Raw genomic sequence first — 25108 nt, 5'->3', positions numbered from 1 at the left:
TTTAGAAGGATACACTTATTTAAAAAAAATCATGGGGCTCTTTAAGGATTAGATGAAGCTGGTCTCCTCAAGAGGATTTGGCTCTGCTTCTGGGGACATTATCAGTCTGAAAATTTTTCAGTTCAAGTTTATAGTTTGAGGATATTGGAAACACTCAATCCCAGAGTGGGATAAAAAATTCACAGATACTGTTTTTTCACCTTTCTTTATCCTCTATACTTAATTTAGAATCAAGCGAGACTTCTCTAAAGTCCACAAGAAATGGAGATTTGGTAGGAATTTACTTCAGGTCACCATAACTCCGAGTGTGTAAACCTTTACAGACCCAGCTTAATTATGCGAAGGTTGTTAATATATTTCCTACCTTGGTGGGCCTAGGACCTTGACCTTTTCCCCCTCTCTGTTCAAGACCACCAAATATGTAGCCCAAATCTGCCACCCTTGGAGCAAAAATTGATTTATTCCTATGTGTCCTTCTCTCATATCTGAATTCCTGCTTTCCCTATAATTATCTCTCAGTAGTTCCTCACTGTCTCATCAGCTATCAATACTTTTAAAAACACATTTTAAAAATACTTTTTTCTCTGCATTGTTAATGGCTTTTGCAAAATGATGTACCCAAATAACTACCCAATATTAAAGTAACTTTTAAAAACATGATATTTTATGTATAATATTCAGCTAATATCTAAAGGTTGTTTGTGATTAGTAATTTCTAGTATTCTTGACATAAAGTCATTGTTTGATGTACTAAGATGTTAGGAGTCTAACGGATGATTTTTTTTTATGACTTGTAGTTATTATGACAGTTAAATGACAAAATGAGGAAATTGCTATCCACATGAATATATTATTAATGTGTCATCACAGTTAAAATTTTAACTTCTCACTTAGGGAGAAATGTTAATTTCAGTTAGATTGTGATGTAATAATAATAACTATTATAGAGTTGGTGCTCGCCATGTGCCAAGCATGTGCATTATCTCATTTAATCATCATGGCTTGGGAGGTAGATGATTTTAGAGAAGAAAAAAAAAGTGGGAGAATAGACAGGTTAAGCAACTCGCCTAAGGTCAGTTAGTCAGTAAATGATAAGGACAGGATTAGCCTCCAAGGTTCTGACTCTTGACCCCATGATTTTATCTCTATGTGTTGGCTTCTACAGAAGCAATTTTATTAACTAATGGGAAACTGGTAGACCATGCAGCCAATGACAATAACTTTTCATATTCCTGAAAAGCCTAATAAATATAAATTCATTTTTTCATTTTGTCCTGGAAGAGTACTTTGGGACAGAAAAAATCACTCTCTTCAAACTTTAATTGTAAGTCTCCAAAGTCTTTATGTATTATATCCATAGTCAGAAAAGTATGTAGTGAGATCTCTAAAGTAATATAAAATTAAATCTTACAGTTTTAATAATATAAATTATTGCTTATCTAGATTTGTGTTTTGTGATTGATTGGCAGAGTTTTGTGTTTTATTTAAGATTGTGGTTTATATGAAAACATTCATGACTTCAAAACCATTGTTTTGCAGAGGAACTCTTATCAAGCAGAACTAAACCTCTCCACATAGAGAAATTTTTGAGTCATCAGTTCAATAAATGACAGTTATACAAGGGAAGCATGGATGAATTGTTATTAATCCTAGCCAGGGGGAAAAATAGTGTGTAGTAGTTGTAACAATGGTTTTATTTCATATATATATATATATATAGCAATCCCTAGAAGGTTCAAATTGATTAAAAATCATATGCATGAGTAATAAGAACTGAATTTTTCTTCAAGAATTTGGCATCTATTAAAAAAACAAACAAAAAAAAAACTTTAGTGCTTTAAAGGATAAGAAATGTGTAGAGGAAATAGGAAAGTTCAATCAAATTTTCCAAGCCTTTTCCCAAATCCTCAAATACCAAGGTATTTGAATTAGTTCCTTCCATTTGGCTGGTAAGTTATTTGGACCTATTTTGAAATCAACTGTTGTCAACAAACTCATTAATTTCCTAAGAATTGGTCAATAGTTTACTTTTCTTTTTTAAAATACATTAATAATGTTGACTGAAAGAAGTTGGTTTGAAATTGTGTTAATTAAATTAATTGCAATTTGTTTTCCTTGAAACTTTATCAGTGTAAATAATCCAGAAAGAAGTAGTCAGTCACTCTATTCTGAGTTGAAATAAATTTAAATATGAATTTTAAACTTTCCTTTTTTGACAACACTCTACCACAGTACTATCAAAATCTCTGATGCATATATTTGTTTTGCTTTAGTTATGAAACTTTCTCTTTTGACTTCATCAGTTTCTAGACAGTACATTAATTTTAAAATCAAAACAAACACTGAAGCAAGCAAGACTAGGAATATGAAATCCAGTTTTGTTAAATTCTTTAACAGAGTCATGTTTCATTCTAGAAAATATAATATACAATATTATTGCTTTTCTAGAGAAAAATAAAGCCACAAAGCTGATACATATACTTTGAAAGACCAACAACATCGGTCAATAATTCAAATGATTTCAAAAAAATGGTTTGTGTTGACAACTTTCTAATATTAAGAACATCTAGGTTTGTTGTTGTTTTCCATTTTTTTGTTTTGTTTTGTTTCTTTTTGTTTTTTTTTTTAAAGTTACCAGAAGATTTAGGTCCATTCCCAATGGAGACTTCATTATTTGAGGGCAATTGGAAAAGGGATTACTAATGAGTTTCTTTTAGATCTGTTGAAATGTCATTGCTGTAGTTTTATGGAGGCAACAGATAATATATAATATCCACGATGTTAAATTTAAAATTAAGAAGAATATCATATGGCTGTACCAATATGGCTTAAGTTGTAAGACCCCATGGAACAGCTGGGCTGTACCATATCTGAACCTCTAGGACTCTGATTCTGTAGAATCAGGGTTGGCATATGAGCATCTTTGGCTTTTTCCCTTATATTCACAACCTCATATTTACCTAATATGTTATGAAAAGGAAGATGCAGAAGTATAAATCTTAGGAAAATCACCCACAGAAAGATTTTTTTTTTTTATTCCATGGCTGGAGCAGCTGGTCCAAACTATCCCCTCTCCTCTTTTCAATTGACTTCTCCCTGTTTCTGCTAAGAATCATTTGAGACTTTCTATCATTCTCACATTGACAAATAACCTCAGTATCTTTCACAGCCATCTTTGATAGCCCTCTCTCAACTTTAAATTCAGTCTCTGTCTTTTCAACCCATCACATTTGTAGCTGTAAATCAAACATATTTCTATAACACTGCATAATGAAAGATGAATGAGGATCAAAAGTGATTGAAATATTAAATCTCCCAGCTCAAAAAAAGATAAAAATATCAAGCAAAGTTGTTTCAAGGCAGAGAGAGACACAGGTAAAAGTTCTCTTTTAAACTTTCTGGACGTAATGTACTGGCAGGATAAATAGGAAACCACTAGACATTCAGAATGTAAAGTAATCCAAAAGATGGTTAAGGAATAAAAATATGAAATTTTGAATTTATAAAACATGATCAATTACCTTCATTCAGGGGCACAGAATGCTGATAATCTTGGTTATTTCAGAAAGGACAAATCTCAAAATTCTGACTAACAAAGAGGTACTTATTAAATGCTTGCTTAAGCGTCACTTCCTTCATCTAGTTCTTTCAGTATTCTAAGTTGTTACGTACACCAGAGACATACCTACACCTGAAGAATCTCCTTCACTGATTGCTTTTGTCTCACCTTTATCAAGAGACTCTACAGGGTTAGTGTACTTGTTGAAGTGACAAGAGCTCACTACATTATCAGGGCTTTCTGTACAAAGCCAAGAATGGGAAACTGATTTTAGACTGTAGTACTTTTTCGGAAGCATGTACCCTTATAGAACTGGATATATTGTCTTTTTCATCAGGAATTCTATAACCAAGTTTAAACCTGCTTTTATCTAGGAAGATGATGACTAATAAAAAGATACAGGGTTTAGGGAACTTTGGAGACCTTCCCAAAATTAGTTTTGGTGAAATTAGAGGAGTCAGAAAGATTTAACTATTGAAAGAGCAAATACAAAATAAATTTTGAGAAGGTTCATGCTAAAGAAAGACAAGAGGGAAAAAAGAGAGATATAAAGAATATAGTAGGACTGATAGTACACTAGCACATACTTACATTTTTTAGAAGTAACAAAAGAGGAAGTCAATGGAAAGACACAAATTGAAAATGCAAGAAAAGAATGTTGTGACTTTTGGGGAGAGTTAACAAATAATATCTCTTTCCCTATCTGCATTCAGAATCAATTGTGGCAATGACATAGGAATTGCAGAGATGAAAGTCAAAATGATACATTACCTTTATTAGTGATAATGCTTAGTGAAAAATATAAGTTTAGATCTGAGAGGAGTGTAGCCTGCTGGCACAACTGTTCAACCACAAGACTTACCCCCAAAGACAAATCCCATAGGGTAGAGCAGAGAGCAGAGCATCTGTTGAATGAGCTGTAACCCCTAGTAAAAGGAGCTCGTCTAGCATCACAGTTCCTTTTCCCATTTCCCCAGCTGAATATCTCACTCCTCTTTTGAAGAAATGAGGAAAAGGAAGGATGTGAAAAAAGACCATATGGAAATAGGAAGACTGATGACTAAGTGACCCCTGTATGAAGAAAAAGTAGAGAAAAAGAATAAGCATGAGGGAGACAGACCATCTAGTTGGTTTTGTATACAATTCTAAAATAAACTAGTCCTAGGGATAAAGTTATGGGGTATTGTTACTAGCTTTTTTTTCTACTTCTTAAAGAACTTTTTTACTTTTCTCTAGGCCCATCATTTGCTTTGAAAACTAATTTCCTCAAATTGTTAGATATTATTGCAAATGAGTATAATGAGCAAAAATGATGAATCTGTGTCTTGTATTATGTAGATGGAATGACTGATATCTTTATTAAGGGTTGATGCCAATATACCTGATTTGTTATTAATTGTTTAGCTATAGATTAAATGTGAACACTTAGAAAATGATAGCCAGCAAGATGTCAAGAGGAATAAAGAAAATGCTTACCTGACTATGATTTCAAATAAATAAAGTTACATTTAATTCCTAATAAATTTGAAAATATAGAGCAATGTGAGAAAGGTGCTATTACCTCCAGTCAAGTGTAATAGGAGCACCAAAGTAGGGAATTGGTGATAAAATTAATCAGGTGTGTAAAGGAAGCCAATAAAAGTTTTCAAAGCAGACAATGCATTATTCGATCTCTATTTACATATGTCATGGAAGTGTGATAAAACCTAAAACATACTCTGTTGTTTGTTTATGGGATCTTTACAGAGCGCACTCATAAGGTTAGTAAAAGTAAAACCATCTAGAAATACAATCTGTCTTTCTGCATCATCATGGGGCTGACCCTTTTTGATACTTATAACTGATGAGATTTTCATTGCATGATAAACAGGAAATAGAAGCAGAAATCCTCTGATAGTTCAAAAACAGATTTTCTTTTTAAAAAATTTGATTTGGGCTGTATATTGAATGAGTCAAGAAATAGTAGTTGCTTGAAAGAAAGAGGGGTTCCTGGTCTGTATTAGTTTCTGAGTTTGTTCTACTTATGCATTCTAAAACTGCAATTCAGATTTATAATAACACCTTGGTCACGTATATAGTACAAAATTGGCTTAAGTAATTGACAGTGTGTTTATTCCAGTGCAATAGTGGAGAGGAGAACTGACTGGGAGCAGACACATAGAAGCCTTCTAGGGTTCTTGAGAAGTTCTAGACCTTGATCTGGGTGGTTCAAGGTTGGTCAAAGTTCTTGACATTGATTACATGGGTATACACAAATATAAAAATTAACCAAGCCGTTCAGTAGTGCCTGTAAATGTATGTAAGTCATATCTCAATTAATAAAAACTGTTACGAGGTACTATAGAGCATATTATCTGTAAAGGCATTCTGAGAAAGACATAATCATTGAATTAAGTTATAAGTTCAAATCCACAGTTTGAATTCACTAACATCTTCCGTGAAAGGCAATAGGTAGTAATGATGTCTCCTAACGCTATATTTAATTATTATATAGAGCAGTTCTTAAGACAGCTCAAGCTTTAAATATGAAATTGTAAGAAGATTTACTCTCTCATACTTTATAAGAAATGCACTAAGGAAAACTCACACTAACAATTCACTGAAGTTAAATATAAAGTTGTAAACACACTTTTTTATGAATTATTTTCTAGACATCCACTGACTTGCTGACATATATGAATCTACATTTACACTTGATACAACTGTAAGATAAGAACTGATTTTAGGTTTATTTTAGAATTTGGGTATGAGGAAAGCAATGTAAACATTACAATTAAGTAAAATGTAGGATAAATATATTTTATTAAGTATGTTCTCATTCCAGATCCTGAGAGACATGAAAAATATATTGTAAATGAAAAGGTCTCCTCTTTCTTATTTATTTATTTATTTATTTATTTATTTATTTATTTAGTATGTGATATGTATAATGGACAGATACATAAAACACTTATCTTTTACTGAAGAATTTTATTGAGGACTTAGTATTTGCCAAGACATGCACGAGGCACCTGGATACAACGAGATGGAAATTATACCCTGAAGAATTCATAGTGGAAAGACAGGTACAGAAACAGATCATTATAATACAATAATACAGTGTTAACATTCTATCAGAGTTATATACTTATAGAGAACCCTATACCAACGTCTATAAAACACAGTTCCAGCCCAAGTAACTTAACAAAGTGAAATTCATATCAACTTTGAAAACAAAATTCAATGTTAATTTCTATAAAATCTGCAATTCATGGTAACTAAAGCTTAAATGTTTTATACTTTAATTGGGTATAATCATTCATTGCAGTCTCTATGTTTTTGTTTGCATGATGCAGAACGATCCAAATGAAAGACATAAGAAAGTTCATGTGTTTTTTTTTCTAATCTCAAAGTTCCCAAATAATTGCCTGATAATGATTTCAGCCTCAAAGGGCCTCTTTGCAGAATGCCCGTGGGCATGACGATGACCCACAGTTGTGTGAGGACATTATAGCTCTTGGACACTCACTTACAGACACAAACCAGATACTTCAGCATCTGCTTTGCTTCATGCTGATCACTCACTTTTAAGGTTAGATAACATCCATAGAAACAATAAACAGATCATATATTACACGGTAATTATCCTTCCTTAGAGATAACAAAAAAGAAATCCATTATTTCACTCACTCCAGAAGGTTTGAAATTCAAAGATAAGCAATATTTGTCAAACTAAGAAATAAATTAAAACATACATTTTGAACATTCACTTATGAAATCTGGGAAATATTTGCATACAACAATTTTCCTGAAATTGTTTTTGTTTGTAACACATTATTAAAAAAGTCTAAGGTCAGCAGAGATCAGTAATATATTTTTTTAAATGTATTAGACTATCCCACAGACAGACGGTGGAAAAATTCAGAGTACACACCTCACTAGAAGGGGTTCTATTGGGTAATGATATTGAGTCCTGTGATTCCTATATTATATTTTATCTCATAAAGCGATTCTTATAATGAAACTGTTTTTAAAATCCCACTTATTAATAATCTATTTGCCGAAAATAATATTTTAAGAGGATGTCCTGAATCATACAACTCTAATAGAAAAGATTTGAGGGTTTTGCAGTCTGTCCATTTGGAGACTCTTTTGAGATAACCACACTGATCTGGCACCTTGTTTTATATTGTTTTCCTTTTCATTGTCTGTAACTTCAAATGTGTCTTAGACCTTGATCATAAATCACACAATGAAGTACAATGTTTATAACTATGTTGCTCCTTTTTTTCTTTTCTTAAGATGTCTTCAATTTTCTCTCCCTTACCACTTTTTAGGGGCATTTATACCCAAAATCATACAGGTACAGTGACAAAATTCTGTAACAAAAATGCTAGATAGCAAGTTCACTTGTGTGTGACAATTTTGAGGGCAACAAATATGATTTATTCAACTTCTAATCTCCCAGCCTAATAGATTTAATAGGACTTAATAGCTTTCTTGACTATAATTATAGACTAATTAATAGGACATAATTAATAATAGGACATAATCAGTTTCATGACCATAACCATAATTAGGACTTCATGATTCCCTGAAAGGAACACATTTGTAAACATATGATAGTGTTCTCCCACATTAGAAGAATAAATAAAAACAATCCTTACATATTCCCCTCATTCTTCTCCAGTTACAACTCTATAGCTCTAACTTTCCCTTTTACAGTCAAATTTCTGGAAGGTTTGTGTATAATTTCTGTATGGAGTGTGGTGCCTTGATTTTCCTCCTCTTTGGACACTTTTTATTAGTTTCTTTCAAAAGCGTCCTAACTTCCTGATTATTTAACTCATGACCCATATATAAATCCTCTTCGCTTTTCACTCTATATGCTCCCTCTTGTCAAAAGTCAAAATTTTCAATAACCTTGATAGATAACTTATAAATTGATAGTTCCAGCTCTATCCATTCAGCCACCTACATACAAACTACTCACAAACACATAAACAAACTTAATCTCATAAGTTTATTTATCTTTCAATGTTCCAGGGTTATCTAGGTCACCATCACTCATCTAGTAATCAAAAATCAAAACAGAAAACTAAGAGTTATCTTGTTTAATATATAAAAGGACAAATCGGTAGCATAAAATTCCTGTGAAGGTAGATGGGAATAGGATTACAAGCATAAGGTAAAACTGGCCTTAAGTAGGAGATATAGGAAATGCCTTTATTATAGCAAGAGTCATGTTCAGTATCAGAAACATGAGAAAGTCTCCTCTTAATTGCTTTTATTTTCATTAGAAATTACGACACGGAGTCAACTACTAAAAACAAAGAGAAAAACAGTTTGATTGAAATTTTGAGACCAGAAAAACTTGGAACGGCCAAGCAATTTCAAGGGCCCCCTTGAGTATGCTGATGATTAATTTATAATAGAACAAACATGTGTTTTCAACACTAGGGCTCAGTTGTTTAGTTATGGTTGTGGGGAGGGGTAGAGGGGACAAGTGTAGGTTCACAATCACTTATTCAAGATTCCAAAATCCAAAATTTCATGAAAACCATATCTTTTTTCAAATTCTTTTGGCTGAAAACCAGTGAACTGATATGAAGTCACTTGTCGTCTATATTTATCCAAACTAGTGTGAATATAATACATTTTGCTATATCACTTTATTATATTAGATTGGGAGGTACTACCTTAGATCCTGTTAGAAGAGTTACATATTTTTCTAACTGAATTTTGAATTATGTTTAGACTCAATGGATTTTGATAAGAGATTATAGATTTAGCATAAACATCCATTTAGGTTTGGGATTGGTACAAAAAAATATTTTTTTATGTTTTGTCAACCCGAATTCAAGAATGATGTTATGTATGTGATGAAAATTAAAAATTAAATTAACGCTTTCAATATGGCAGAGGAATAAGACATGGAGATCACCTTCCTCCCCGCAAATACATCAAAAATACACCTACAGGTGGAACAACTCCTACAGACCACCTACTGAATGCTGGCAGAAGACCTCAGACTTCCCAAAAGGCAAGAAACTCCCCACATACCTGGGTAGGGCAAAACAAAAAAGAAAAACAGACACAAAGAATAGGGAAGGAACCTGCGCTTCTGGGATGGAGCTGTGAAGGAGAAAAGGTTTCCACACACTAGGAAGTGCATTCACTGGTGGAGACAGGGGATGGTGGTGGGGGATCCTTCAGCACCATGGAAGAGAGCAGAACAACAGGGGTTCAGAGGGCAGAGTGGAGAGATTCCCACACAGTGGATCAGTGCCAACCAGCATTCACCAGCCTGAGAGGCTTGTGTGCTCACACGCCAGGGCAGGTGGGGGCTGGGAGCTGAGTCTCAGGCTTCAGAGGTCAGATCCCAGGGAGACGACTATGATTAGCTGCATGAAGAAAGCCTGAAGGAGGCTAGTGTGCCACAGCTAGCCGGGAGACAGTACGGGAAAAAGTCTGGAACTGCCTAAGAGGCAACCGACCATTGTTTTAGAGTGCACGAAGAGAGGGGGTTCAGAGCACAGTCTAAATGAGCTCCAGAGACAGGAGTGAGCCATAGGTATCAGCGCGACACCAGAGATGGACATGAAACGCTAAGGCTGCTGCTGCCGCCACCAAGACGCCTGTGTATGAGCACAGGTGACTATCCACACCTCCCCTCCCAGGAGCTTGTGCAGCCCACCACTGCCAGGGTCCTGTGATGCAGGGGCAACTTACCCAGGAGAACACATGGTGCACCTCAGGCTGTTGCAATGTCACATTGGCCTCTGCCATCGCAGGCTCGCCCCACATGCCATACCTTTTACTCCTCCTGGCCTGAGTGAGCCAGAGACCCCTAATCAGCTGCTTCTTTAACCCCATCCTGTCTGGGCAGGGAACAGATGACCTCAGGTGACCTACATGCAGAGGCAGGGACAAATCCAAATCTGAACTCCAGGAGTTGTGCGAACAAAGAAGAGAAAGGGAGATTTCTCCCAGCAACCTCAGGAACAGTGAATTAAATCTTCACAATCAAGTTGATGTACCCTGCATCTCTGGAATAACTGAATAGGCAACGAATCATCCCAAATTTGAGGCAGTGGACTTTGGGAGTAACTGTAGACTTGGGGTTTGCTTTCTGCATCTAATTTGTTTCTGGTTTTATGTTTAGCTTAGTGTAGTATTTAGAGCTTATTATCATTGGTAGATTTGTTTAAAGATTTGGTTTGGTTGCTCTTTTCCTTTTTTCTTTATATTTATATAATATTTTATTTCCTTTTTCTCTTGTTGTGAGTGTGTGTGTGTATGTTTCTTTCTGTGATTTTTGTCTGTATAGCTTTGCTTTTACCATTTCTCCTAGGGTTCTGTCTGTCCTTCGTTGTTTCTCTTTTTTTTCTATAGTATTTAGTGCTTGTCACCATTGGTGTATTTGTTTTTTGGTTTGCTTGCTCTCTTCTTTCGTTCTGTTTTTTTAAAGTAATTTTTTATTTTTTATTTTTTTTATTTTTAATAATACTTTTTAATTTTTTATTTACATAAATTTATTTTTTCTTTCTTTCTTTCCTTTCTCTTCTCCATTTTCTTCTGAGACATGTGGCTGACAGGGTCTTGGTGCTCCAGCTGGTTGTCAGGCCTGAGCACCTGAGGTGGGAGAGCTGAGTTCCGGACATTGGTCCACCAGAGAAACTGCCACCCCACGTAATATCAAATGGCGAAAGCTATCACAGAAATCTCCATCTCAACGCTAAGACCCAGTTCCTCTCAATGACCCTCAAGCTAGAGTGCTGGACACCCTATGCCAAACAACTAGAAAGACAGGAACACAGCCTCAGCCATTAGCAGAGATGCTGGCTAAATCATAATAAGTTCACAGACACCCCAAAACACACCACATGATGCAGTCCTGCCCAACAGAAAGACAAGATCCAGCCTTATCCACGGGAACACAAAGATTTATGCAGCCAACATAGGAGCACCTCAATACATAAGCCCAAAGCTAATAGCCATAAAGGGGAAATCGACAGTAACACAATAATAGTAGGAGACTTTAACACCCCACTTTCACCAATGGACACATCATCCAAAATGAAAATAAATAAGGAAACACAAACTTTAAATGATACTTTAAACAAGATGGACTTAATGGATATTTATAGGACATTCCATCCAAAAACAACAGAGTACACTTTCTTCACAAGTGCTCATGGAACATTGTCCATGATAGATCATATCTTGGGTCACAAACTAATCCTTGGTAAATTTCAGAAAACTGAAACTGCATCAGTTATCTTTTCTGATGACAATGCTATGAGACTGGATATCAAGTAGAGAAAAAATATCTGTAAAAAATAGAAACACATGGAGGCTAAACAATACACTACTAAATCACCAAGAGCTCACTGAAGAAATCAAAGAGCAACTCAAAAAATACCTAGAAAAAATGACAATGAAAACACGATGACCCAAAACCTATGGGATCAGCAAAAGCAGTTCTAAGAGGGAAGTTTATAGCAATACAATCCTACCTCAAGAAACAAGAAACATCTCAAATAAACAATCTAACTTTACACCTAAAGCAATTAGAGAAAGAAGAAGAAAAAACCCACAAAATTAGCAGAAGGAAAGGAGTCATAAAGATCAGATCAGAAATAAATGAAAAAGAAATGAAAGAAATGATAACAAAGATCAATAAAACTAAAAGTTGATTCTTTAAGAAGATAAACAAAATTGATAAACCATTAGCCAGACTCATCAAGAAAAAAACCGAGAATACTCTATATCAATAGAATTAGAAATGAAACAGGAGAAGTAACAACAAACACTGCAGAAGTACAGCGAATCATGAGAGATTACTACAAGCAACGATATGCCAATAAAATGGACAATATGGAAGAAATGGACAAATACTTAGAAGAGCACAATGTTCCAAGACTGAACCAGGAAGAACTAGAAAATATAAACAGACCAATCACAAGCACTGAAATTGAAACTGTGATTAAAAAATTTTCCAAAAAACAAAAGCCCAGTACCAGACAGCTTCAAAGGCGATTTCTCTCAAACATTTAGAGAACAGCTAACACCTATTCTTCTCAAACTCTTCCAAGATATAGCAGAGGGAGGAACACTCCCAAACTCATTCTACAAGGCCACCATCATCCTGATATCAAAACCAGAAAAAGCTGTCACAAAAAAAGAAAACTACAGGCCAATATCACTGATGAACATAGATGCAAAAATCCTCAATAAAATACTAGCAAACAGAGTCTAACAGCACATTAAAAGGTTATACACCATGATCAGTTGAGGTTTATCCCAGGAATGCAAGTAGTCTTCAGTATACCCAAATCAAACAATGTGATACACCATATTAACAAACTGAAGGATAAAAACCATATGATCATCTCAATAGATGCAGAAAAAGCTTTTGACAAAATTCAACACCAAGTTATGATAAAAACCCTCCAGAAAGTGGGCATAGAGAAAACTTACCTCAACATAATAAAGGCCATATATGACAAACTCACAGCCAGCATCATTCTCAATGGTGAAAAACTGAAACCATTTCCACTAAGATCAGGAACAAGACAAGGTTGCCCACTCTCACCACTATTATTCAACATAGTTTGGAAGTTTTAGCCACAGGAATCAGAGAAGAAAAATAAATTAATGAATCCAAATCAGAAAAGAAGAAGAAAAGCTGTCACTCTTTGCAGATGACATGATACTATACATAGAGAATCCTAAAGAGGCTACCAGAAAACTGCTAGAGCTAATCAATGAATTTGGTAAGGTAGCAGTATACAAAATTAATACACAGAAGTCTCTTGCATTCCTATACACTAATGATGAAAAATCTGAAAAAGAAATTAAGGAAACACTCCCATTTACATTGCAACAAAAACAATAAAATACCTAGGAATAAACCTACCTAAGCAGACAAAAGACCTGTATGCAGAAAACTATAAGACACTGATGAAAAAATTAAAGATGATACCAACAGATGAAGTGATATACCATGTTCTTGGATTGGAAGAGTGAACATTGTGAAAATGATTTTACTACCCAAAGCAATCTACAGATTCAGTGCAAACTCTATCAAAAACCAATGGCATTTTTCACAGAACTACAACAAAAATTTTCTCAGTTTGTATGGAAACACAACAGAACTCGAATAGCCAAAGCAATTCTGAGAAAGAAAAACAGAGCTGGAGGAATCAGGTTCCCTGACTTCAGACAATACTACAAAGCAACAGTAATCAAGACAGTTTGGTACTGGCATGAAAACAGAAATATAGGTCAATGGAACAGGATAGAAAGCCCAGAGATAAACCCCCGCACATACGGTCACCTTATTTTTGACAAAGGAGGCAAGAATATACAATGGAGAAAAGACAACCTCTTCAATAAGTGGTGATGGTTCAACTGGACAGCTACATGTAAAAGAATGAAGTTAGAACACTCCCTAACACCATACACAAAAATAAATGAATTAATGACCTAAATGTAAGGCCAGACATAATAAAACTCTTAGAGGAAAACAAAGGCAGAACATTCTATGACGTAAATCACAGTAAGATCCTTTTCCACCCACTTCCTAGAGAAATGGAAATTAAAAAAAAAACAACAAACAAATGGAATCTAATGAAACTTAAAAGCTTGTTCACTGAAAAGTAGATGATAAACAAGATGAAAATACAACCCTCAGAATGGGAGAAAATATTTACAAATGAAGCAACAGATGAAGGATTAATCTCCAAAATATACAAGTAGCTCTTGCAGCTCAATATCACAAAAACAAACAACTGAATTCAAAAACGGACAGAAGATCTAAATAGACATTTCTTCAAAGAAGACATACAGATTGCCAACCAATACATGAAAGAATGCTCAACATCACTAATCTTCATAGAAATGCAAATCAAAACTACAATGATGTATCATCTCATACCAGTCAGAATGGCCATCATCAAAAATTCTACAAACACTAAATGCTGGCGAGGGTTTGGAGAAAAAGGAACCCTCTTACCCTGTTGGTGGGAATGTAAATTGATACAGTCACTACGGAGAACAGTATGGAGATTCCTTAAAATCTAAAAATAGAAGTACCATATGACCCAGCAATCCCACTACTGGGCATATACCCTGAGAAAACCATAATTCAAAAGAGACATGTACCACAATGTTCATTGCAGCTCTATTTACAATACCCAGGACATGGAAGCAACCTAATTGTCCATTGACAGATGAATGGATAAAGAAGATGTGGTCCATGTATAGGATAGAATACTACTCAGCCATACGAAGAAATGAAATTGAGTTATTTGTAGTGAGTTGGATGGCCCTATAGACTGTCATACAGAGTGAAGTAAGTCAGAGAGAGAAAAACAAATACAGTACGCTAACACATATATATGGAATCTAAAAAAAAAAAAAAAATTGTTCTGTAGAACCTAGGGGCAGGACAGGAATAAAGACACAGATGTAGAGAATGGACTTGAGGATACAGGGAGGAGGAAGGATAAGCTGGGATGAAGTGAGAGAGTGACATGTACATATATACACTACCAAATGTAAAATAGATAGCTAGTGAGAAGCAGCCGCATAGCACACGGAAATCACCTTGGTGCCTTGTGTCTACCTAGGGGGGTGGGATAGAGCGGATGGGAGGTAGACGCAAGAGGGAGGACGTATGGCGGTATATGTATATGTATAGCTGATTCACTTTGTTATACAGCAGAAACAACCACACCATTGTAAAGCAATTATACTCCAATAAAGATATTAAAAAAATATTAAGTTGTGTGTGTAAGTTCTATCCACTGTTAATTTTATGAGAAAATAAAACAACCTTCTGATACATCCCAGAATGAAATGTGACAGAAACTTTGGTATGAAAATTTTTCAAGTATAAATTTGTCTCAGCAAAATTAAATGATTCAATGCAGCTCTGAAATTCTCTTTTTTTGCTTATTTTGAACAGATTCATACTATGGAAGCATATTGTCTTTCATCACTTAACTGTTTATCTCATGTTTTGATTACTATTCCCATATGAATTACCAGTGGCTTAATATAGAAACATACTTTATTTTCTCTCCAGCTCTTTCAAGTCAGGAGAAAGGGTTCACCTGGTTGGTTCTGGTTTGGAGTCTCTTATGATATTCAGTCAGCTGGAGTCTGGTTAAAAGCCTCTTTTCATGTAGTTACAGGCTTTTTCCTTCTCCATATGGTCTCACTGCAAGGAATGTTTGGGCTTCCTCACAGCATAGCAGCTCAAGACTCCTGCACAAGAGTTCCAACAAGCAAAGTGAGAGTAATCTTTTATGAACTAGTTTAGAAGTCACAAAGCATCACATTTTATTTGTTATAAGTAAGTCATAAACATGAATTGTTACTAAGGGGAAGGGAATAATACTCAGGGAGATACTCTGTAAAACTTAATTCCTGTTACACATCCTGTTTTATATTTATATGGGTCCTAATATCCTCCATGTAGCTAAATCCAGGATCACTATTTAGAGTCATGTTACTTCATAGTTCAGCAATTTTTGATACAGTTGTCAACTCCCTCCCTTTGGAAGCATTTTATCCTTGGCTTTCATGACACCACACTTCTCTTTTTCTGTTAATTTCTTCCTTCTTTGTCAACTTTTCCATTTATAGAGGATTTTACATGTTGGAGTTTCTCATTCAGACCCAGTCCTGTTTCTCTTCTCACCCTAGGCATTTAATTTCCTGTGGCTGCTGTAACAAATTACCACTAACTTGGTAGTTTAAAATAAGAAATTTATTCTTTCACAGTTCTGGAAGCCAGAAGTCTGCAATCAATATGTTAATGCCACGTCCTCAGGATAACCCTTCTTAAATTATAAGACTAAGTTTATTATTTCTCCATTTTAGACTTTCATTTCATTCTATACCTCTTTACAACACAAATGCAATTGTGATCATTATTGCCGTGCTTCATCAAATTGAAATCTATTCCTTTTGAGAAACATTATTTAGAAAAAAACATTACCAATTAAACTATGGCATTTCCATTTTTATAACTTGGAATTTTGATTTTATACTTATTAAAAGACCTCTTTAGCCATATATACACCTATCTTTTTTATAATATTCCCCTCTCTTTTGCAAAAGTAGAAAAGAACAAAGACATTGATTAAAGTATTTATAAAACATCTTTATATTCACTCAGAGCCCAAATAATTTGAAATACTTTTCAAGTCAGAATGGTTGGTGTCTATATTTGCCCACACAATAACTTTTTCTGTGTCATCAGGAATGTTGAGGGTGTAGTGTCTCTTAAAAAAGTGTTTCACTCTTGCCTGTTCCTGGATGCTGTCACCCATTCTGGAATTTTTAATGTCTTTGCATAGTCAATTAATTATAACTACTACATCACAATTACTGGCAGGCCATCAGTGATCGTAAGATGCCTTGTCATTTCAGAGATGTTACAACAGAAGAAAGAGCAATATATGTCTTAGAATCAAGGAGTTTGTTAAATATTTAGATAAGTACTTGTTTAATGCCTATCACAAGTGCTAGATTTCCAAGTGCTAGACCTGCATAAAGGCAGGTCTCATATGCTTGGAATCCTCATTTCATTCCAATAGTTAGCTTTGGGTCAACATTTCTCATCAGCAATACTACAGTAATCTGTATCAGGTAGCCCCTTTTCCAAAGTAATCTCTTGCTGTAGATTTTCTGATTATATACCTGCTTGGCCACTAGGTACAAAAAAACAGCTAACACCTCCAAGGGCTTACTGAGAGGTGGAGACCATCAAAGGGAAACTTCTTTCAGCAGGTCAAGGAGCTGCCTGAGTCTGTCAATGCACATAGCTGTCAACTGAAAAAAAAAAAAAAAAAAAAAAAAAAAAAAAAAAAAAAAAAAAAAAAAAAAAAAAAAAAAAGCACAACCTAATAGTTGAGAATTATGTTTTATTTGGCAGACTTCCTGAGGACTTAATCCCGGAAGACAACCTCTCAGATAGCTCTGAGGGACTCCTCCAAAGAGGTATGGAAGGAGCCAGAATATATAGAAGTTTTTGCAAAAACAAACAAACAAACCCAAGTAGCCAGAACATCAAAATATTACTGTTAATTAAAGAAAACCAGACATCTCAAGTTAATGAATTTAGCACTTGTCTATGTATGAGAAGATGCAATTGTCTGGGCTCACTGAAATCTTTCCTTTGATATGCACCTTAATTATCTAGTGAACCTTAATTATCTAGGACCAGTATTCTGTTCTTTCCCATCCTAAGTCTCCTCAGAGTACACAGTCGGGGGCAGTTCCACTGGCTGAGGGCTTGATGGCAGCAAAATCCTTTCTTTACTGATATGGCAGGTGACATTCCTCTTCACACAGCATATAAAGGTCTTCATGAAATTGCACAATCCTGTTGCTTTCACCTCATTTACTTCCATGGCACCAAAAGCAACACCTGTATCTCCCTCAACATACAGTACTCTGTCCCCTCTCTGGGTCCCTACATTTGATGCTCCCTGTGATGAGTACCCTTACCTTTATAACCCTTCTTCCAGGTGTTTTCACCTCTCAGACTCCCTTTCTAAATCACCAGTATGTTTAATTCTTCGCATCTCTCTTTATACATATCAAGACAGGAATCCAGCCCAAGAGGTTAAGATAGGACCTAATAATTAGTGCGGGGCTGATGACAGGAGAAGAAATTCTGTTATAAAAACTAAGCCAGAGGCCATACTTAGCCAAGGAACCCATGTGAGGTGTGGAACAGACACATTCCTCCAGGCAACACAAGGTTCACAGACTAAGACAGCAAGAACCAAAATCTGGAAAGGAGGGTTGTGAAATCGGAGGGCAATGAAGGACATGAAAAATAGCAAGAGAAAAGGAGTAATCTGAGGTAATTTAGCTTTGGAAAAATTAAGAAAATTTGAGCACAGGGCCTTTAGCTGCTGGTACTTACTACGTGTATTAGTCTGTTCAGGCAGTTACAACAAAACACCATAAACTAAGTGGCTTATAAACAACATAAATTTATTTATCACAGTCTTGGAGGCTGGAAGTCCAATATCAGAGTGCCAGCCAGGTTGGGCTCTCGTGAGAGCCCTCTTCCAGGTTCCTAATATGATGGGGAAAAAAACTAGCTAGCTCCTTGGCTTCTTCTTATAAGGGCACTAATCCCATTTATGTAGGTTCCACCCTCATGACTTAATTACCTCTAAATGGCCCCAACTTTAAATACCATCACTTTGGGGATTTGGGTTTCAAAATATGAATTTTATAGGACATAATCATTGAGTCCATTGCAATCATTATTTATTGAATAAATAAAGTGTGGAGTGCTATGATTCAAGGTAATAAGATTTAGATAATAAAAGGAAAACAACAAAGAAAACATTTTGTGTTAAAGACATTGTAGTGAGCTGAACAGTGCCTCCCCCATATTCATATCCACCTAGAATCTCAAAATGTAACCTTAGATGGAAATAGGATCTTTACAGATGTAATTAGTTAAGGACCTTAAGATGAGATCATCCTGGATTTAGGATGGGTCCTAAATTCAATAACTGATGTCTTCATAAGAAGAGAGGACACAGGAAAGTACACAAAGAAGACAGATGCAGAGACTGGTTATGCTACCGCAAGCCAAGGAACACCAGAAGCTGGAAGAAGCATTCTCCCCTAGAACATGACCTTATCAGCATCTTGATTTCAGACTTCTGGCCTCCAGAATCGTGATAGAGTAAATTTTGTTTTTTTAAACCTTCAAGTTTGTGGTAATTTGTTAACAGCAGCCCTAGGAAACTAATATAGATTTTTCTTTCCTAATTCAATCCTCCCTAAGGCATAAATGCTACTATTTCTGTTTTTCAAAAATGGAAGAAAACTCAGAGGAGTTAAGTAAGTAGCTGAGGGCCACCCAGCTGATAAGTGAGGGAACAGATTAAACCCATGTTTATTTGATTCTAAAGTTTTATCCTCTCTTTACAATGTTATAGACTAAGAGAAATGGTAATATAACTTAGAAAGCTTCCCCTTTTAAAATCATTACAATAAATATATAAAATTAAGAGCTTAAAATATTAAACATATAGAAAGTGTTTATCAGTAGAATACTTTATTCTGAGAAAATGTAAGATAAACCATCACTGCACATACTCTCACACAATAATTCTGTGGAATTGAGTGTCCTCTATCTGCCAAGTTGTATGTTGAGTTCATTTCAACCATGTATGTGAATAACTGTTTATGGTGCCCATTTTATATATGATGAAAAGGAGACTCAGATAGTCTAGTACACAGAATAATGTCTTCCCAAAGATATCCACATAATCACTGGAACTTGTCAATATATTACCTTGCCTGGCAAAAATGTATGTGACTTAAGGGTCTTCAGATAGAAAGATTATTCTGATATTAGCTGGGGGGTCTTTTGATAAAAGGACATTTATCAAATTACAAAGGTCCTTATAAAGGAAAGAGGAAGAAGAATTAGAGAAGGAGATGTGATGGCAGCAGAGGTTAAGGGAGATAAATTTGAAGATGTCGTGCTGCTGGACTTGAAGATGAAGGATGAGGTCATGAGCCAAAGAAGGCAGGTGGTCTCCAGAGACAGGAAAAGGCCAGGGACTAGATCTTCCCCTATGGTCTCCAGAAGGAATGCAGCCCTGCCAATGCTTTGAGTTTAGAACTTCTGACCTCCAGAATTGTAAAAGAATAAATTTGTGTTGTTCTAAATTACTAAGTTTGTAGTAATTTATTTCAGCAACAAAGAGCACTAATACAGAGGGATTAGGAGTTATCTCATTGACCTTCATCTGGAAGGTACAGCTGGAACCCAGACCTCTTTGACACCAAGTTTCATGGTGCGTCTCATCTTAGTGGAGGGAAATTCACATCCAGAATAAAGACCAATCCACGCTAGGTAAAAGAAGTGCCTCTGTCTACTCAACTGGAAGTATATATTTTCTACATGTACAATAAAAGTGAGAAAAATGAGCCAAATACATATTTATGGATGATAAACTGCCACTTCTTCCTAAATGCAGGAAGGAAAAAGACATTTATCAAATTTTATTAAGTTTAAATTCTGGCCAGATGTATATCCCTTTGTTGTGGATGCAAATTTGATCACTATCCAAGTCTTTTTCAATATCTTCTCTTATAGTTGGCTTATTTCCAAAAGCAGATGAAAATTACAGGTGTCCAATTCTGACTTGCTATAAAATATATCTTTTTTCTATTTACATGAAAGGGTGAAAGATTACTCAAAATCTGTTAGCTCATGCTTAGCTTCAAATGACACACACTTAAGAACTCTTTTTTCCACTATATTTTGTTTAACAAGCATTATTTCATGTTTATTGTTGAAAGAAAGAAAAGAAGGAAAGAAAGAAAGAAAGAAAGAAAGAAAGAAAGAAAGAAAGAAAGAAAGAAAGAAAGAAAGAAAGAAAGAAAGGAAGAAGAAAGAAAGAAAGAAAGTGTTCAATTGATCATTTATTTCTTTCCAAGTTAAATACTACATTTTCAAGGAGGTATTAAAAACTTCAACAAAAAGACACTTGTATATGGAAGCATATTTTTTGGTTAAAACATATATTCACTTTATTTTGGCTTTCTAATATATACAATAACAAAATGTGTATTACATTTTTATGGGCAGTGATTTTCCTATCACTAAAATATGGTTCCCTATCTTACAGGGGAAATAAACAGAATCCTTTACCCCAGTCTTCAAGGAGTATGGATAGAAAATCAGAATATATACTCAAGATAAGGCTACTAAGCAAATCTCTGAACCTAATAAATCCCTACATACACTCCACTCCCTCTTCCAGCCATTCTCCACATTGCAATTAAAACAAGTGACAGTAATAAGGTGTCACAACAGATATTAGTTGTTTTTTCCCCTTCTCTTTGTTGGAAAGGTCTGGAGAGGTTTCACTGAGTAATTGGAATTGAATTGCTGGAGAAAAGGATGCTTAGCACCTGAGTATGGCAGGTGGGCAGTGGCAGAAAGCATGAGACTTGGTCAGTGAATGAATGGTTTTACTGAAGTGAAGTTGTTTAAGGGAAAAGGGACCTGTCCTTGACCTGCACAGATGGGTCAAGGTCAAATTACAAAAGACCTTGAATTTTGAGCTCTAAGATCCATGTTTGATCCTTCATGTTTAGGACATTATTTTCTTAAAAATGTTTAGTAAAATATAATATTTAGAGTACAGAATAAAGCCAGTTTTTTTGGGCTCTAATCAATGCTAGTTGTTGCTTTGGGCAAGATGCTTTACACTTCTTTGCTTTAATTACCTCATCTTGAAAATGGTCTAATAAATAAGCCATATCCTCACAGTGTCACTGTGAAGATCAAGTGTGTTAATATAGAGAAGTGTTTAAAATGATGCTTTGTCCACAAAAAGTATTGAGAAATCTTTTTTACTATTCCACAGCACACAGGTATTAAAAAGACTTCAGACAAAGATAAGTACAATTTGTCTTTACAGATTATTATTTCAACAGCTTTGAGCAATCCAGCAGAGGAAATTAGTTTTTAAAAGTTTAATTTTCTTTCACCCAGTGTTTTATGAAATTGGGTGATTTTAATTTTTTAAATTATGTATTTGTTGTAGTATTTATTTTATTACGGAATCAACCGTTTTTTGTGTGTGTGTGTGTTTTTTTTTTTTTTTCCGGTACGCGGGCCTCTCCCGCCGCGGAGCACAGGCACCGCGGAGCACAGGCTCCGCGGACGCGCAGGCTCAGCGACCATGGCTCACGAGCCCAGCCGCTCCGCGGCTCTGGGTGCATGCTTTGAACAGCTTGCTGCAAAACAAAAGTTGAACCCTATTTTCATCTTTTTTTCATAAAAGAGAAAATCCTCTTCAGATTTATTTCAGCTAACCAAAAGAGGTACTAATGTAGACCTTTTGTAAAAGCGAAGGGGCATAAAGTGCCTAGCATAAAGGGCTAGGTAGCACTTCAGTACTACTCTTGGATACCATTTTAAACAGTTAAATTTAAATACAAATTTGCCTGCTCACTCAAATTTATTTGTAACTCCAGATCAATACCTACCGATCTTTCATGGTCGTTCGCCGATGTGCACTGAGTGACAAAGAATTGAGTCACCTGATGCGAAGGTTCCCAGCTGAGGGAAAACAAGGTGTTTTAGCTCTGTTTCAGGAAACAACTGCCCTTTTCCTGTTCTATTTAGTGCCATGTTTTGGTTTTTTTGCATTATTGTGTTTTTATTTTATTTTTTTTATTTGTTTAAATAAAGTGAACTTTGAAAAGCGGGGGAAACCTGCATATTATTTGTCAATATCTTCCTGAAACTAGCCTGTCTCATCAGAGTAGAAGACCTGCTCTTTCACAAAACCCTCTTTCTTCTTAATACAGAGGAGGTTTTCTTTTTTTTAAATTCTTCTTCATTTTCCTGATCTGCAAAATCTGTCCCTCCTGCAAGTTCAATGATTTCACAACATAAACACCTTTTGAAATGTGCAAGCTTCCCAGTACTAGTCAAGGAGGGTTTACTGTGACCATGGGTGACATGACGTAGGCAGAAATTTCTTTGGCTTTCAGCCTCACAGCAGACTTGTCCACTACACTTTTTTCTTGGTGATCAGGTCACACATCCACAGATTAGGTCACTTTTCCTTTGTTCCTGTGCTTTATCTTGCGTCTGGGTGTTAATTTCACTCTTTCTCTTGTGGCCTCACAAACAGATCACAAATTTCCTCTTCCTTTTTCTGGATGTGCCATATTGTTGGTTCATTAACATTGATCCTGTGGCCAACAGCACCATAACCGATGCCTAGAGCAGTGAGAGTGGCATCGCCAAGTTCCTTCCCTGGAACTACACTCAGCATCTAAGCATCAAGCTGCCATAGCTCTAAACTGTGTCTGAGCATCTGTGTTTTATCTTGATTTATTTTGTTCATACATTAGCAAGATGTGTCCTAAGGTAATTGCTTTTTCACTTTGCACCATTTCAGCTTAAGAAAGAAACGTTCTAGGATAGTGGTGGAAATGGTGTTTAGGCTGAAGACAATGTTGTGTGCAGAGGCTTGGGAGAATCTAACCTTGTATATCCCTTAGAAGCAATAGTTCAGTATTTGCTACTTCAGTGTTTGTGGGGGGACTTTTTAGAGCATACAAGATCCACGTGCCAGGATCTTCCCGGACTCCCAACCACTGCACCACCAGGGAAGCCCTCAACCATTTTTAATAGTACTTATTCTATGATACAGTTTTAGAAATCTGTTTTGCAAAACAGAAAATCCTGCTTTTATCTATAAAACAAATAGAGTCAGTTCTTAATATTTGGGCTTGTATGCTCTAAAATTTGTAATAACAAAATCCGAGAATAATGAAGATTAATTGTATAATTAATTGTATAATGATGATGTCACATGTAAGAAGCTCTTTTTCAATAGGAGGATGAAGATGCTGCTAAAAAGAGGATGGATGAAGGGAACACTCAACTCCACAGGTGTCTTGATTTTTACAATGATTGCACAATTAATGTTCAACAAGATAGTCCTAGTAGAGTGTGTTTGCTGTGTTATAACTGTAATGGTTACATGATAAGGGAATGGCTTTTAAAGTCATTGAACACTTTGGGAATAATCTAGTAACTGCCAACAACAACAAAAAAAGCTGACAGCCGGACTAGTGCAACAGTGGTGTGGCTAGTAGGCTTTGTCCAGGGCTGTGTTCATCAAGAGTTATATCACTAAGACACATCAGGGAGCATATAGTCTAGTCTATTCTTCTGATATTTCATTTGTCTAAAGCAGAAATCCAGCCATTGTTTAGTTTGGTCATAAAATCTATGCATCTAGAAAACAATTGAAAGTTTATTATTAATACTTATGGGTCAAATATGACTGGGAGCTATTTCTTAAACACTCACTTATAGATCATATGAGTGTAAATAATATGAAGTGGTACCTCTGGAGCTGATACCCACAAACCACAAGATATTTACCAAAGAGGATGTGAGCGTATGATGAAAGCTGACCTCTGGTCAGTCCCAAATATTGTTTCCAAAACACTTCTCAAATCTAACTCAGTTCTGCTCCTGTTACCACTTCCCTGGTTTAGACTTTCTTTAGCTGTCTTCTGATCTAGTTCAGTCACTTATTATAAGTTGGCAAAACACCTTCATGACCCAGCAACGCTGGCAGAAAGAGCTGGCAGCTGAAGGGCCAGCAATAGTCAGCTCTAGCTTGTACAAATGTCAGCCTGCAAGGACAGTCCTATGCCTTCACTTTGTGCTCAGAGAAGGAAGTTTCTGATAGTTAAGGCTATTGGGACACATCTTTATTAAACTAGATATATTCATAGTCTCCAAAAAACCAAAAACATTAGATAGGTGAACTTGAGCAATATATTTAACCTCATTAAGCCTGAGTTTTCTCATCTGTAGGGTGAATAGAATAACATGCACCCAGCCTGCTCTCTGCACCTCTCTGTGTTACAGTTTTCTTGTATGTGAAAAGGGAAAAAGTAATTTTAAAAATCAAGTTAATCCACTGAGGTGTGGCAGGAGATTCACTTGTAGGATTTATATCTGCTTTC

Source organism: Aethalodelphis obliquidens, unplaced genomic scaffold (assembly GCF_003676395.1).
Source record: "Aethalodelphis obliquidens isolate GAN/ISIS:26980383/991018 unplaced genomic scaffold, ASM367639v1 scaffold1, whole genome shotgun sequence".
NCBI lineage: Eukaryota > Metazoa > Chordata > Mammalia > Artiodactyla > Delphinidae > Aethalodelphis > Aethalodelphis obliquidens.
This window is presented reverse-complemented; position numbering follows the sequence as displayed.